A 13,392-nucleotide genomic window follows, 5' to 3' on the forward strand; every position below is an offset into this window, starting at 1 on the left:
ACATTATAGGCACAAATCCCATGTTTATTTAGCAATAATTATTAAATATATTTGATAAATGACAATTATCTAACATGATATTAACGTTAAAATGTACAATACTGCCATTTTTTGACACCAACTTTGAGATTGATATTTATTTTACTAAAACATTTTAATTATTAATGGCCGTTCACATTAGACTTTTCCTTGCACTGACTTCCATTCATGAGTCTGTGAAAGTGAGACACCAGAAACACAAGCTCAAGTGAATAACCCTGTGAGAAATAACACAAACATTTATCACTCAAGTGGAGAGCTTATTTATTTTTAATTTTTATTATTTGTTTTATTTTAAATTAATGTTTGTGAAAAAGCTGCCACAGAATGTGACGTCATTTCACGACCGTTGTAGAAATGTCACATGCTCACAGTGTAGAGTGTTTGGGGTCCAGCTGACCCCACTGGACTTTTCCTTCATTTTTTAAAAGTGTTACCTTCATCACAGGGGCATGAAACTCTGTGACTTTTTCTAAATAATCTAATCATGCAAAAAAAAAAAAAAAAAAACACTGGGCTTGATTTGGTTGTTCTAAAGGTGTGTACATATTTGTTTTTACCATTTAAGGTGTTTGGGGTCAAAATGACCCCAATTGAAATTGAATGGGAAAATGAAAAAAAAAAAAAAGACTTTTTTCATTTTGTTTGTCAAAAAAATTAAAGTAAATCCATTATAAATCTGAAAATTTCTACATATAAACAAAGGACTGGTCCTAGAGCACAAACAAAAAGTGGAACGAACTTTCCATCTCTCTCACACACACACACACACACACACACACACACACACACACACACACACACACACACACACACACACACACACACACACACACACACACACACACACACACACACACACACACACACACACACACACACACACAAATGTATGTGACTGCAACATAGAGCATTTTTACAGAAATTGGCAAATAAAATAAACAAAACTGGCATAAATCTAAAGAAATTTACATTTAAATCAAGGTCTGGTCCTAGAGCATAAAGACAAAGTGGAATGAACTTTCTATCTCATACACACACAAACACACACATGTATGTGACTGCAACAGAGAGCATTTTTATAGAAATTGGCAAAAAATCAAATCAACTAAACTGGCATAAATCTGAAAAAAATTCACAAATGCAACATGGAACAAGCAAGCATGTTCCCTCACACACACACACACACACACACACACACACACACACACACACACACACACACACACACACACACACACACACACACACACACACACTCACACACACACACACACACACACACACACACACACACACACACACACACACACACACACACACACACACACACACACACACACACACACACACACACACACACACACACAGAGAGAGAGAGAGAATGAGAGAGAAAGAGAGGGAAAATGTGACTTGTAATGTTTCTGCAAATGTATGCATAATAATTTGCAAAAGCAGATAATTCAAAATATATCAGACAACGACAAGAAATGCTAACTTTGACAAAAATAGATTTATGTATTTCAGAATGTTTAAATATATATATATATATATATATATATATATATATATACATATATATATATATTCACAAAATATATATCATAAAGTTGTGAGGAGAAGTTGAAGCATCAAGAAAAATGAAGTCCTATATGGAGCTCTATTGGATATATGTCGTCATTGCACCTTATTGCTTTAAATTATAATTTCTAATGTTTTTCCACAAACCTGCAGATGGCAGTACACATAGAGCAATGTCCAAAAACAATTTAGATTTAAGAACGTCATTTAAGTGATTTTTTCTTTAAAAAAAAATTTTTCATGAGCCAATTTATGGCCTAGTTAAGTAATTGTGCAGTAAATAGGTAAAAAAAACCTTCAAAATTTCGACAAAAACACAGCATAAATGTATAGTTGAGAAGTAAATTTAAAAAAAATGATATATAGTTTTCCATATAAAAATGTATATTTCCTTATGCATTCGCTCTTTAAAAGTTTGAGGTCTGTCTGACCCCAAACACCTTAAGAATTATCCTTTTTTAACAGTGATTACGGGTTAACTAGTTTTAAATTAACATTATTCTGTCAGACGTCTACAGAAGTTTTATTGAGAATTAACAGGGGTTTAACTCTGTTTTCCTTTTTAAGTCACCATAACAGTGATTCGTGTTTCCATTAGTTGGGCTCTTAACTCTTATTATATATTTTGATTTTTTTAGCTGCTGCGACAGTGTGTTTGTCAAACACATTTGGAGCAGCACAGAAAGCTAAAGAGAAATGAGATCAAGTTATGATGGTTATTTGTTGATGGTTTTATAATCATCATGAAACAGACTGATTCACTGAGGTATTTTAATCTAACAATTATGTTGTTAAATTTTTTCACATCACATACCTTGTGTTACTACAGGATGAGATCAAGCAATATTATAACAATAAGTTAGAAGACCTTAACGAACATGAGCACAAAAAAGTCAGTTTATAATGACACACACAGACATCAACAATCAGCGTATGAATCTCAACAATGTTGACAATCAAAAGTACTAGTGTGCTGCAATGCATGCTGGATACCACCATAGTACAAAACTCCCAGCATGCATTGTAACATGAATAAATTATGCTGAATTGTCCTATAATTTTGTTTGATTCTAAATATTTGCTATTATTTTTTCTGTTGTTTTTGTTGTGAATTAGTAGCTTTTCAGTGATGTTCTGAATTAATCTGTTTATCTAAATATTTGTGATTGTCACCATTGTTGAGATTCATGTGCTGATTGTTGATATCTGTGTGTGCCAGCGTTGGCAAATTTTTTTTTTATTCATTTTTGGTAATATGTCTAAAATGATTGTTACATTGCTGGAAGTCATGTTGCAGTAATACAGGGTATGTGATGTGAATATATTAGCGGAACAAGATAATTGTTAGATTATAAAAACCTCAGCAAATCAGTCTACTTCATGATGATTATAAAACCATCAACAGGTAACCATCATCACCTGATCTATTTTCGCTTTAGCTTCCTTTGCTGTTGCTGATGTGTGTAACAAACACACTGTCACAGCAGCTAAAAAAGACAAAATATATGAAAAGAGTTAAGAGCCCAACTAATGGAAACACTAATCACTGTTATGGTGACTTAAAATGAAAGAGTTAAACCTCTGTTAATTCTCAATAAAACTTTTTTATTCAGTTTTATTCGTCTGAAAGAAATAAAGTCAGTCTGGTTAGTAATAAGTGAAGCTTGTAATGCTGTTTGTGGAGTTGTTTATTCTCCTCTGTTGAGATCTTTAATGTCTTCTTTTCTCTTCCAGTTGATTTCATCTAAGGCTGTAGCTGAAATTACTCCATATTAAATATACACATATGTTTTGGCTATGATAAGGTCCAGTTCTGGTTTATTTCTCTGCTCTTGGCTGACATGTGGCATTGCTATGCAGAGGTGTAAAGTCCAGGTTCAGAAAGTAAAAGTCCTCCTCAGTATTTTGTTCCAATCACCTGGATTTGCTAATTCACACAGGAGATAGAACTAATTAGTGAAATCAGCTGACTGAGTTCATGGGTGGAATAAACATATGGCAGGACTTTTACTCTTTGACTCCTGAATTACCCACCTCTGATTTTAGGTGCTAATATGTACCATTAAGGTACCAATATGCACCCTTTAGGTACTAAAGTGTACCTTTTGAAAAGGTACAGCCCCAGTGACAGATTTCGTACCTTTTTTTCTGAGAGTGTACATTACAAGTTCTTGCTGCCCGCTGGTCAAACTGTGCAGCCTCTCTGCTCAACCTGTAAATAAATGCATTTGTTTGAATTCTTAAATAGTCTAGCGTGTCATAAGTTACGTGTGAGAAGTTTGTTCTCTCTCTCATCAATACCGAATATTAGGGATGTCCCGATACCAATTTTTCACTTCCGATACCGATGCCGCAGCTTTGGCTATTTGCGATACCGATATTAATCCGATATTTTTATTTTATTCTATTTTATTCTTGAACTAATACTAGGCCTAATAAAATATATTGAAGCACTTTGCTCAATTAGCAACCTAAAAACATCTCACTCAAATGGAGCAACAAATACTTCTCCAGTATATAGTTCACAACAACAGTTGATTATGAAAGACTGCCACCCTTTATTCAAACACTACAAAAAAAAAATACAGGCAGACAGGCTACTTCAGTAGGCTACTTAAAGCTACCAACAGGTTTAAAGTTAATCAATAACAAGCTTTAAAATTATCCATTGATCCGTGTACTTTTGCGTCCATTTGTTTTTCCTTTTTAACCCGTAAAACGAAAAATGAACGGCTGTTGTATTTTTAAAACGCAAAGTTGAACACCAACATTTTAAACACACCAAAAGCTGGGCAAAAAAAATAATATTATGTATACCGAAGGTACTGGGATGGAGTGTCTGTTGTCAATTTAGGGGGCACGTCAGCCAGAGATGATCCGAAACCAGCCCAATTTTTATCCACCCGCCCAAACCCATTTTTTGCCAGCAAAATAGATTGCAAAACCGCCCAATATGCGCCGCTTAAGTGGATGTCGCAGCAAGGGAAATGCTATATTCAAGCATTGTTCAATAGGTATCGGATTAGGGCTGGGCGATATATCGCACGATATTGTTATGCGCATCTCGTCAGTAAAGCCAGTTCCTTGATTAGTAGTAAATCACCTTCACCTGCTTTCAGATCGAGCGGCATTTACTACACAGCACAAACTCCAGTGTTAAATTAACACTCAAGAGTGTCAAAGTTAATGAGATAATTAAGTGTTAATTTAGTGATGTTTTAGCATTATTGAAGACACCTGATGGTAACAAGCAGAATCATTGAAGGAGAAAAGCACAAATTGTAAGCCACCGTTATGGCGATAAGTGTTTGCTTTAATTGGTCTCTTAACCTTTAAACATTCACTTTAAATTTGTTTGTCTGCTGTTATTTAATTATAACAGTCAAATGAACAATGAAAAGTGTGATCTTATAGTGTTGGTTGTGTTCTGGCATAATCATGCTGTGATCTGAAAATGAATCTTATTGAGTCAGTTTGGTTTAACTTATTGGCAACAACTTTGTCATTTCAGAGCATATATGAGTATAGGTACGTTTGTTATCATTCAAAATATTTAATAAACATTGTTCTAATCAAAACACTTTAAAATGAATTTATTTAGAAACACAGATATCAATAATCAGCCTGTGAATCTCAACAATGGTGACAATAATAAAGCATGTTGCAGTGGCTGCCACCAATCACAACTCATTAATGGCTCCCATCATGCATTGCGATATGAATAAATTATGATCTGAATTTTCTATGTAATTTACTTTTCCTAATTGAATATTCTGCTCGTCACCATTGTTAAGATGCATAGACTGAATCTTGAAGTCTGGGAGTGCCTAAAAGAAAGATTTTTTTTTTTAGAAAACAACTTTTAAGAAATCCTTTATATTATAGCTAAAATTCTGGATATTAATGCAGAATCACAGTTATGCTGTAACAAACAACATAAATCAAAAACAAAGTTCAAATGATGATTGTCATATTATAACCAATATATTATATATTGTCATAATTTTCTTTGTTCATCTGGCAGTTATAACTCAGATAAAGCAGCCAAACAAAATCTAAAGTTAATAATATAAGGGTCAAGAGCCCAACTAAAGTAAACAATGATCGCCATAACGGTGGCTTACAATTTGAGATTTTCTCCTTCAGTGATTCTTCAGGTGTCTTCAATAATGCTCAATCATCACTAAATGAATCACTTAATTATCTCATTAACTTTAACACTCTTGAGTAGGGCTGCACGATTAATCGCACGATATTGTTATGCGCATCTCGTCAGTAAAGCCGGTTCCTTGATTAGTAGTAAATCGCCTTCACCTGCTTTCAGATGGAGCGGCATTTACTACAAAGAGCCGTAGTTAACTGACAAGCTGAGCCAAATCGCGTTAAAATTGAGGACATATCGCCAACGATATTTAATGCGATATGGCTCAGCTTGTCAGTTAACTACGGCTCTTTGTATTCAGCAAAAACTCAGTGTTAAATTAACACACCTGGGAGTGTATATGAGTCCACACTCAAGAGTGTTAAAGTTAATGAGATATTTAAGTGATAAATTGAGTGATGATTGAGCATTATTGAAGACACCTGAAGCAGAATCACTGAAGGAGAAAACCGGAATTTCAGGTCACAATTATGGAGATGAGTGGTTGCTTTAGTTGGGGTCTTGACCCTTATATAATTAAATTTTGATTTTGTTTGGCTGATGTATCTGAGTTATAACTGCCAGATGTTGTTGGTTATCTTAAGACAATCATTATTTGAACTTTACGATTTTGATTTATGTCGTTGGTTACAGCTTAACTGAGTTTCTGCATAAATATTCAGTATTTGAGATATAATATAAAGGAGTTCTTAAAAGTTGTAAAAAAAAAAAAGAATTTTTTTTTTAGGCACACACATCTTTTAATATTCAGTATATGCATCTCAACAATGGTGATGAGCAGAATATTCAATTAGGAAATGTAAATTACATAGACAATTCAGATCATAATTTATTCATTCCGCAATGCATGATGGGAGCCATTAATGAGTTGTGATTGGTGGCAACAAGGATTATTATTGTCACCACGGTTGAGATTCACAGGCTGATTATTGATATCTGTGTTTCTAAATAAATGCATTTGAAAGTGATTTAATCAGGGCAATTATTATTAAATGTTTTGGATTATAAGAAAAATACAATTATCATATGCTGTAGAAACACTAAACTGTTGCTATCAAGTTAAACCAGATCATCTGAATGAGTTTCAATTTTCAGATCACAGCATTTGAGAGATTTTCTCCTTCAGTGATTCTGCTTGTTATCATCAGGTGTCTTCAATAATGCTCAATGATCACTAAATTAAACACTTAATTATCTCATTAACTTTAACACTCTTGAGTGTTAATTTAACACTCATATCTGCATCATATCGTCCATCTGAAAGCAGGTGAAGGCGATTTACTACTAATCAAGGAACCGGCTTTACTGATTAGATGCGCATAACAATATCGTGCGATTAATCGTGCAGCCCTACTCTTGAGTGTGGACTCATATATACTGCCAGGTTTGTTAATTTAACACTGGAGTTTTTGCTGTGTACAAAGAGCCGTAGTTAACTGACAAGCTGAGCCATATCGCATTAATTATCGCTGGCGATACGTCCGCGATATTAATGCGATATGGCTCAGCTTGTCAGTGAACTAGGCTCTTTGTAGTAAATGCAGCTCCATCTGAAAGCAGTTGAAGGTGATTTACTACTAATCAAGGAACCGGCTTTACTGACGAGATGCGCATAACAATATCGTGCGATATATCGCCCAGCCCTATATCGGATCATATTTTTTCTCCTCTCCGATCTCCGATCTAGCGTTCTGGGCCAGTATTGGCACAATTCCGATGCTGTGGATCGGATCGTGACATCCCTACCGAATATGTTCATCAGTGGTTACAGTCTATATCAAGCAGGGACACGTTTGTGTGCATTTTATTTTGTATTGAGTCTCCGCAACATTGATAGATTGAAGCGCACGTTGTTGAAGATTTTATTATTTAGAAAACAAGTAATTTAGACATATATTTGGACACAATTATTTCCTTTGTGTGAATTATTTCCTCTGTCTGTGACTTCAGATGTGACTTTGGAAGCCTGTAAAACGACCTTGAATGGAATGTTGTTTGTTGCAGAAAATTCTATTCTGAGAAGTCACATGGTACAAGACCTCTACCTAAAATAATCTATAGTGTATTACCTTCTTTGGAAGAAGGTGTATGTATAAAACTCTGAACCCAAAAATACTCGGGAGCGCTAGAAGGCCGGAGGGCCAGAGCATTAGAGCGCCGTTCTATGGAACGGAATGGCGTTCGAAAATAAAGTCTAATTATTTCTGGCATCAAAGATCTCTGCAAAGTTATTTTCAGAACAATTAAAATCACAACAGCGTCCGAGTGAAGACTGCGCGCGCCACAGAGAACAACTGTATCCATGGCACTGATAGCAGCGGCAACGAGCCCTCAGCTTGAGTTCAAAAACAACAGATTTAAGCACTAGATCTCTCATAATAGCGAACGAAATGAATGCTCTGCTAACTGGATATGTTTTATTATTTGTATTAGGTACATCCGTGCGTCAATGTTTCAAAAACTGATGTGGGACATCGATCCTGAGAAAAAGGATTGCGTTCCCATTACAACAGTCAACCTGGTAGCTGAAGTGCTCCTTAAACCACATTTAGCATAATTGTTTGTTACTTTAATGCTAAATGTAAAAGCTTTTTATTTAAGTTTTATTTTAAACTTGAATTAGATGTATTTGAAAGCTGGCCAAAGCTTGGCACTTTGCAATTTTTAGTTGCAAAAGTTTTTATTTTTGTATGAAGACATATAAAGTAATATTAAACTACATACAATTTAAAGGGTTAGTTCACCCAAAAATGAAAATTAAGTCATTAATTACCCTTTTCTTCCTTGTGGGTCTGAGACACAATTGAACTCTCGTCTCAGACCCACAAGGAAGAAAAGGAATAGTCGAATAAAGTCGTTATTTATGTTTTTTTCCCCGCACAAAAAGTATTCTCGTCGCTTGATAAACTTATAGTTGAGCCACTGTAGGCACATGGAATATTTAAACATTTTCTTCAATGACTTTCTGGGCCGTCAAGTTTCATTCCATTAGGCAGCCTATGTAGCAGTGATCCACCTCTCAGATTTAATCAAAAATATCTTCATTTGTGTTCCGAAGATGAACGAAGGTCTTACGGGGTTGGTACAGCATGGGGGTGAGTAATTAATGACTTAATTTTCATTTTTGGGTGAACTAACCCTTTAAAAGAAAAGAAACACAACAAATTAAGTCTACTGCAATCAATCACATAGGAATAAGTAAACTACATTTACATACTGCAAATCATTTTTTGAATTGAGAATCGTTTTTTAATCGAAATTCGATTTTGAATCGAATCTTGAGCCTAAAAATCCTATCGAATCGAATCGTGACGTTTTCTGAATCGTGCACCCCTATCATCTGGGCTCTTTCTACTGCATGATGGGAAGACAAGAAAATAATCTAAATCCATTGTCTCAGTTTTTACACAAACTGTAGCATTGACTGTATTCATCAACCCTGTTACCAAAGTTACTGTAAGAAGAATCTCTACCTCCCCACTTCCTGCTCAGCTACTGTTCGGACGCTCTCGCTTACTGTTCCGCGCTTTGCTCTATCGCTTTTATATTTCTATATTTTATCTCCTTTTATCACCTAATTTTAACTTCAGCAAATCAGCACAGTGCTCAAACGCTTGGATTACTACAAAAAAAAGCAGAATTATTTTATTCGACCAGCCTCCCACTGAAAGCTTACATTCCGGGGAAGAGAAAACAAAACTGCCTACATTCATAAGGATAAGAAAATGCCTCCTCTGGAATCTACTTGCTGCTCCAACTGCCACAGAATTTTACAAAGGATTGCAATTCTTGAAACAAAGTTAATTGCGGGACCACCAAACCAGACGGAAAGCACAACAGAGCTTCGTCATGGATGTCCTCAGCATACAGCCGGTGAGTCCCATGAATCTAGTGCTTCTCGACAGGCCATACTGAGTGTAGAGAAACAAGCCGATCGACTTACTAATCGATGCACAAACAGGGTGCGAGACCCAAAGGCACTCGAGACATTAGATTGTCACGAGCATCACATATCACATATACTACCCCAGATACGGCTCTGACAAGGACTGCAAACACTGGTCTCCTACCACCGCCTACACATCTTGAGAACAGATTTGAAGTATTAATGAATGAGGAATCCCCAAATTTGATGAATGTGATCGCACACAGACAGAATCAGCCAGTAACTAACACTGATGCTAACTGGGGCTCAAGGTCGAGCAGACAGCGGCACTCAGCTCACAGTGCAGCCGAGCCCAGGACTCTGATAGTGGGCGACTCCATAATCAGAAACATTAGTAGCAGGGATACAGCTACGTGCTGCCTTCCACAAGCAACAACATCTGATGTAAACAGGGAACTTCAGAACATTCTGATGAAACATAAGACTGCAAATCGACTCATCATTCATGTGGGGAAGAATGATATTCATAAAGAGCAGTCGGAACTTCTTAAAAAGGATTTCAATGAACTTTTTGAAACACTTAAGAGACTGAAAGTTCAAACATTCATCAGTGGACCACTCCCAGCAAGAGGAACAAACAGGTTTTCACGGTTGCTTGGGCTTAATACATGGCTGCAAAAAACCTGCAATATAAAAGGAGTGAACTTTATTGACAACTTCAATCTTTTCTGGAGTCAGAGGCAACTGTTTCAACAGGATGGCCACCACCCAAACAAACTTGGTTCAAGAGTGCTAAAGGACAATATCTACTTCTCCCTCCGTCATCCTTCTGCAATGTGTGCCAATCCACTCAACCTGAATGGCACACACACACCTGGATACAGTATGAATGACCACAGGATTTCACTTCAGCACCTGAATGGACATGCGGTTGACACATCACACAAGGACAGTGATAACACCACTCAGCCACTACAACCTCTGCTCACGGACACAATCTCTGCTGAGACCTGCCCACAGAGCTCACCACAGACAGACTGTGACATACCAGCACTGCTCCAATATACAGCACCCAAGGACGACTTTCTGGTAAACAGCCAGGGAAACCAGGACAGCATATTACAGCCTCCAATAACACCAGAGCAAAAATCACTCTCACCGGAAACATTATCACTCTCTTCAGCATCTCCACTTCTGTGCTTCTCAGAGAAAATGGAACAACTGGTGCATGCTGGAACTAGACTATCCCACTCTTTTGCTGCGAGCCCCCAGATACCAACCAAAAAACGCCAGGCCCCACAACCACCAAAGCCTACGGGCCCAGCTCGCCCTCTCCCTCCCCCTGTGAGAGCTCTTCGGCCTCTGCCACAGCGCCAGGGCCCACACCCTCCTCCAGCGGCTCGAGGTGAACCAAAAACAACTGATACCAGCTCTCAGTGATATGTGTCGGGTCCCCGCTATGATAACAATAACTTTCTCAAATGTTTACAGAACAAGCGGGAACCCAGTGTGCCTGTATCTTTTTCTATTGCTGTTCGATTACATGATAGAAAGTCTAAGGCCTTCAAAAGCCGTACAGCAAACCCATCTAATCTGGTGCCTATTACACGACATACCAAGATTGCTGTGGGGACAAAAAGTAAGACTGTTAAGTTAGCACTTTTAAACATCCACTCACTTAAAAATAAATCACTTTTAGTCAACGACTTAATAACCACATACAACCTGGATTTTATGTTGCTAAATGAAACTTGGCTAGAAGAGAGTTGGAGTGCAACAGTCCTAAATGAAACAGCCCCTCCTAACTTTTTATGAGTGTCTGCAGAGCGGTCAGAAGAGGCGGAGGTTTAGCTGCTCTGGACACACTCTAGATTTACTTATCAGTAAGGGTCTAAACATTTCATCAATTGTTATTAAGGATGTAGCACTGTCTGATCATTTTTGTATTTTCTTTGATATATTGATCTCTCCTGCCATTGAAGCTAGATCTGTGTCTGTCAAGAAGAGATGCTTAAATGAGAACACTAGTGTACTATTTATGAAGGCTATATCTTTAACACCAAGCATATCTGCTGACTCTGTTGATTTTCTCCTTGATTCTTTTAACTCAAAAGTTAAGAGTGTAATTGATGATATTGCTCCTGTGAAAGTCAGGAAGAAGAGTGGCAGACAAAAAGCACCTTGGAGAAACTCAACAGCAGTGCAAAATATGAAAAGACAATGCAGAAAAGCAGAGCGCAAGTGGCGGAAGACAAAACTTGTAGTCCATTATAACATCTACAAAGACAGCATCCATGCTTTCAATAAGGAACTAAGCAAAGCTAGACAGACTTTCTTCTCGAATATTATAAACAGCAATATAAACAACACGCGCACTCTTTTTGCTACTGTAGAGAGACTGACAAACCCCCCAAGCCAGATTCCCAGTGAAATGCTCTCAGTGAGAAAGTGCTGTGAGTTTGCTTCTTTCTTCTCTGAGAAAATCAATAATATCAGAAAGGTGATCAGCTCATCCTTGAGTTGCGCTGGGGTCAGGCAGATCAGACAACAGCACGAGAAAGTAGCCACTATGTCTGATTTCGAAGAAATTGATGGCAAAATTTTGGAAGAAACCATACAGCAACTAAAAACATCAACCTGCACCCTTGACGCACTTCCCACATCTTTTTTCAAAAATGTGTTACACAGCTTAGAAGCAGATCTCCTAGAAGTGGTAAATGCCTCACTTCTCTCTGGGAGTTTTCCGACCTCCCTGAAAACTGCTGTTGTCAAGCCCCTCCTGAAAAAGAGCAATCTGGATAAGACCATATTAAACAACTATAGACCGATCTCAAATCTTCCTTTCATAGGCAAGATCATTGAAAAAGTTGACTTCAATCAGCTGAACAAATTCTTAAGCTCGAATGGATACTTTGACCATTTTCAATCTGGTTTCCGACCGCACCACAGTACAGAGACCGCGCTCATAAAGATAATAAATGATATTCGCTTAAATACTGATACAGGCTGAAGGGGGTGGATTGGAATCCACTGCTGCTTCAATGTATATGTTATTAGTGTTGTCACGATACTAGAATTTCTAACTTCGATACGATACCTTGAAAAATATCGATATTCGATACCATTTTCGATACCACAGAGAAAAAAACTGCCACAATATTAAGGGGGTCTTTTTTTTATTTAAAGCTAAATATTACAAGTCTAGAACATGACAATGAGGTATATTTTACATGAACAAAAATGTCCTGAGTTCTATCTGTTAATATTTTTTCATTGGACCAGAGCTAACATGATCCGTTGTGTTTTTATTACCTACTGTTATCAAAGATTAAAATATACTGTAACAAATGCATTGGTCATCGGTCATAAATGCTGGTTAATACATTAACTTAATTTGATGAACAGATTTAAACGCAAACGTGTGTGCATCACACGCGGAAACAATGCTCACTGGATCAGCATCTAGTCAAGTTACCTTTATTTATATATTGCTTTTAATAATACAGATTGTGTCGAAGCACTTAACTGTATCAAATTGGAGGATAGAGTGTCAGTAATGTATAATAATAAGGTTAAACATTCAATTTTCAGTTAAAGGCCTTTCATTATTGAATTCAGAGATGCCATTGTCTAGCTCAGTTTAGTTTAATTAGTATATGTTAATCAAATTGATGATAATCGCTAATGAAGGCAAATTGCAGAATTAAATAATAATTTTTGAATA

General features: G+C 36.8%; 1 protein-coding gene and 1 pseudogene across 2 annotated transcripts in view; one reads left to right on the forward strand and one right to left on the reverse strand.

The window, feature by feature from the left end:
* The window catches only part of LOC143746127 (uncharacterized), a 341,659-nt pseudogene that overhangs the window by 253,509 nt on the left and 74,758 nt on the right, over window positions 1-13,392 (reverse strand). The window lies entirely within an intron of this gene.
* The window catches only part of LOC143746085 (uncharacterized), a 317,610-nt gene that overhangs the window by 144,292 nt on the left and 159,926 nt on the right, over window positions 1-13,392 (forward strand). The gene's annotated exons all lie outside the window — the stretch shown is intronic.

Source organism: Siphateles boraxobius, unplaced genomic scaffold, assembly GCF_051911475.1.
Source record: "Siphateles boraxobius isolate OS27281-9 unplaced genomic scaffold, OSU_SipBor_1 21, whole genome shotgun sequence".
Taxonomy (NCBI): Eukaryota; Metazoa; Chordata; class Actinopteri; order Cypriniformes; family Leuciscidae; genus Siphateles; species Siphateles boraxobius.